Below are 4,770 nucleotides of genomic sequence, written 5' to 3' on the forward strand. Positions count from 1 at the left end.
TGGGCAGGAGATCTGGTCCAATAAGTGCTTCTCATGGATAGGCCACCCTCCTGCAACTGCTCTGGAGGCAGGCTTGAGGCTGGGACTGCTCAGTAAAGAGAGTGAGTACAGCAACATTCTGCCCGGGACACCCTCATGGAAGCGGAGGGCAAAGGTGATGGCAGACAGCCTGGAATTCTTTGCTTGTGCCTTCTTTCAGTGCCATAATATCAGGCTGGGGTCTGGGACAGCAGTTCCTGAGAGTGGTGCTGCTAGAGCCCACCTTTGCTCTTCCCTGACCTCATAGGCCAGTGTATAAGGAACACATTCTTGGAGGCTCAGTAGCAAGGGTTTATTTAAAGAAAAATTGGACTCATCAGAAGGGAATGGTGGGCAGCACCTTGCTGTAGGAAGTGTCTTCCAGCTCTCTCACTGACACTCTGGCAGGTGGGTCAACCAGATGGCACCTCGGGCTGAAGCGATGGGGGAACACAGCGTAGAGACAGGGGGCGCCTGAGAGGGGACAGCAGAGTAAAATGGATGGGGTTTGCAGCTGGGGCATGGGAGAAGCCAAAGCAGCACCAAGACCTCCAGACGGCCCACCCTGGCCTCCCCCATCAGTCCTCTGCCCAGCCATACTCACTGCCTATTCAGTCAAGGTAGTCAATGCTGCATCCAGCTGTGGGAGAGAAAGAACATCCGAACAGATGAGAGAGAGAGAGAGAGAGAGAGAGAGAGAGAGAGAGAGAGAGAGAGAGAGAGAGAATATATGAGATCTTAATGCCTGCACTGCCCCTTGCTGCCTCAGGTTTAGCCTGGCTCAGCTGAAGGGGATTTGAGGGTTTCCCAAATTCAGGACTTGGAGTTGGGAAATTTGATAGACTGCGCCTCACGCTTCCTTGGACTTAATTAAATCCTCTGTTCTGTTTATATGTTGGCTGTGGTAGGCAGGTGCACTTCCAGTGACCCTGTGTTCCTTGGGTGAAGGCCCCTGTACAGGTCTGGTCACTTGAAAGAAAGGCCATCTCTCCCCTGTCAGGATTGTGCAAGCCAAAGGGGAAGGTGTAGATGGTGCAGCACAGCCAGACCCGAGATACGAGGAGGTGGCCCAAGGAAGTGAGACGGGGGAAATCGGGATCTGTGCCCAGCGTTGCTGCCTGGGTGGTCTTAGCTAAATTGCCATGGAAAGCACTTGGCGCTGGGTTCCCTGGGGACTGAATAGACCCATTTGTGAGCCACCATCACTCCAGTGACTGAACCAGGAAACTGTCTCCTCTTCCCTTGACTTGGTGGGGTGGGCACCAGTCACGGACAGACTCAACATCCCCTTCCCTCACCCCGGCTGGCCATTACCAACTGGTATAGTGAAGTCGATGTATTCATGGCGGAAACCCAGAGACTTGGCCAAGGTAAAGAAGTTCCGCATCACGTCGCTGCTCAGCTTTTTCCTCCCTGCAGCCAAGATATGGGGAACAAAGAGAGCTCTGTAATTTATTTTAATGTTCTTGAGATGGTGCCTTGCTATGTAGTTCAGGCTGGCCTTAAACTTTTGATTCTTTTGCCTCAGCCTACACAGTGCTGCAATGACAGGCGTGCCCCAACACCCCAGGCTTACTCCACAAACACTGCTGAATCAGTGAACAAAGTCTCAGTTCCCTTAGCCATGGAGGGTCTATGGAAAGACCTCCATCACGAGAGGGCAGCTGGAACTTGAGAAGACTTTGCTGGAGGACTGGAGCCCACTCCTGCAGGTGGGATCAGGATCCAGGCACCCGAAGGGATGGAGCAATGACCTACCATAGAGGAGGCACTCCATGTACAACTTGTTTCCAACAATGGCCTCGTAGAACACCACAGCGTACTGGTTGTAGTCAGTTTCCACCACTTTCACGGTGAAGTTCTGTAATCCCTTGTAACCTGGAGTGTGGAGGCCAAGGGGTTATTGTTTCCTGACCAGAAGGAAGGGGCTACCCCCTCCTTCCTCAGTCAGTCAGGAGGAGCTCTCCCAAGCCCATCTGTGTGGAGGGACAGGGAGGCCTGTAAGCTTTCAAAAGGAATCCAGCCCCCAATCTCAATCCCAGGCTTTTTTCATCTAGGACTCATGTGTAGCATCATCCAAGATGTATTGGCCAGGCCAGTCACTTGGAACCACAGTGTCAATATAGGAAACACAGCTCCCTTTGCTGTGAGGATGAGAGGTGGTGGGAGGAACAGAGGGAAGATACAGCCTTGGTTCCCCTGGACTGCATGAAGTTGGGCAGGTACTGAAACAGGATTCTGTGGCCCTTGCTAACTGAGCCTGCACATTGCCTGTTCGATATCCATGGCCCTGAACATTTCCTTCTCTGTCTCTACCTGCTCTGCTGCAGGGGACACACGACCCTCCCTCCAGGATTCAGTGTGTCCCCTCTTGTCTTCCTCAGTGTATCTCATGCTCAAACCCAAGAAAATGTCCACAGCACTGTATTGCTTTTAATATTGAGATGCAGTCTCCAAAATTTGCCATGGAAGGTTGCAAACTTGTGATTCTCTGCCTCGGCCTCTGGAGCTGAGTCTGATAAGATTACAGACAGGTTGGCTGTTTTAAGGTAACTTCCGACAAGATTTAGATGGGAGACTCGCGAGTGCCACTGCCCCTCCACCCCTCTGTGACATCCTAATCTCTCCTTCTCGTCCACTCACTATTTGTGCTACAGCAACCCATGAATGCTGATGGAAAAGAGGGAGGAAGAGTGAAAGGAAGAGAAGCAGGGGAAACACAAAGAAAGATGTAGGGAGGATCGAAGGGTAGGAAGAAAAGAGGGAGGTAGGGCCGAAGACTGATCCAGTGCAGGGCAGGGAGCTGAATGACATTTTGCTGACTCCTTGATTATGACAACATTCAGCCACTCAGAACCCCGGGATGCAGCTCCTTTACCTGAACCAGACGGAGGTGACATTGTAGCTGTGGTCATCATTCAGCACAAAGGTGGAGCTCAGCTTGGCTACTTTGCTTATGCTTTCAGTCACGTATGTGTTCCGTGCCCATCCTGTGGCAAACCACTGACCCTGGAACTGCAAAGGGCTGGTGACAGGCAGAGCCTAGGGAAGGCCAAGAGACACGCTTCCAAAGCCGTCCCTGCTTGTACCTTGGTGCAGTCCTCTGGGTAGCAGAGCCCAGAAGTGGGCAGCCTAGAGAAAGCAACAGGAGCTAGGGCCCTTCAAGGTCAGGATGAACACTGGACAGAATTTGGCTTGAGTTGTTAGGCCTGGGATGGCTCTGCCCAAGTGGCAGGTGGGCTTTTCCAAGTCTCAGTTTTCTTGTTTGAGCAATGGGACTACACATGTCTTCACCTCACATGCACAGGGTCTGGACTCCTTGAGTCCTCCCACACTGAGTGCATTTGCACCCCATCCCCAATGCTGTATTGCTACCACCCCAGTCCCCCAAGCCCTCCCTGTATCTACCCTTCTAGAACCCTACCTTGTCATACTGAAAGTCTGGCTGCAGGGGAGCCTTGCTCAACAATGGCCTCAAAATCACTTCATCAGTGGAGTTGTGGGCCTGGGTCTTCAGGGCTAAAAGCAGTGTGAGGAACAACCACAGAAGACCCAGGGCCATGGCTTTAGAGTAGTTGCTGTGCTGACAGGTGTTGCATGCAGAAGAGGAATGCTGAGGAGGCCAACCAGGAAAACTATTTATGGTCACCAACACCCATTCAGCCCAGAGTGGGGTGATGTATCCCTTTGTGAAATCCAGGAATGGTCAGATCTTGTTAGCACCTCCTTCAGAAATGCATGACCAAATATCTTCTCTTTTTCCCTCTGGTCAGAAGTGTGCAAAGGAGAGCTAGGGCAGGGTCATAGGGGACAGGATAAACATGCACAGCCCTCCACAATGTGTCACTGACAAGAGACCCTTCTGCGTGCTTGCTATGACTCTTCTGTTTACCTGATTTGGCCTGTCTGTGGGTCAGCAGCTGGAATTGAGGCAAACTTTCTTGGCTGACCTTGTGATTCCATGGTGGGTGTGTGGGTGGAAATGTCAACTCACTATAATCTCAAAGAACAAAGAATATGCCTGGTGTGGTGGGCCATGCCTGCAATTCCAATACTCAAGAGGCTCAGATTGGAGGATTGCTGGCATTTCACGGCAAGCCTGGGCTATTCAGTGAGGTCCAGACAAGTCTAAAGTACAGTGGTACAGTGGGAGATTTTGTGAAGAAAGAGAGAGAGAGAGAGAGAGAGAGAGAGAGAGAGAGAGAGAGAGAGAGAGAGAGAAAGGGAAAGCAAATGAAGAAAAGAAGGAGAAAAAGGAAAGGTAACCAAGAGGGTTCATGTGTACAGGTTCCCTGCCTCATTTCAGATATTGTAGATGTGACGGAAGGAAGCAGATGACAGCAGACATGCTGGACAGGCAAGGAAGACAAGGTATCTCCTCTGAGCTCACTGATCCCAGGTCCTGGCGCTTGCAGGAGCCTTAGGCCAGGCTCCGGAGCAGCTAGATGCCTTGAGTGCCCTTGCTCCCCCACACCTCTGCCCCCGCTTGCAGGAGCAGACAGGAGAGCGGGGGGTCCTCAGGAAATCGCCTTCAACAGGGAGTCCAGCAGGCAGAGACCCAGAACCAGGTACAGGGGCACAGATTTGGCTGCTTTATAGAGCTATGGGCTGAGACTGCTTCTCCAGCTGGCAGAGGAGCCCTGGCAGGTGGACAATGGAAGCCAGGCAGCTGCCTGGGACAAGGTGGGCTCCACTCCGCTGCTATGTACACCGATTGCTTTGGGTTACAGTGTGCCAGGAATGGCCTTCTCC

Source organism: Fukomys damarensis, unplaced genomic scaffold (assembly GCF_012274545.1).
Source record: "Fukomys damarensis isolate Sample0158 unplaced genomic scaffold, DMR_v1.0_HiC HiC_scaffold_36, whole genome shotgun sequence".
NCBI classification, from domain to species: Eukaryota; Metazoa; Chordata; class Mammalia; order Rodentia; family Bathyergidae; genus Fukomys; species Fukomys damarensis.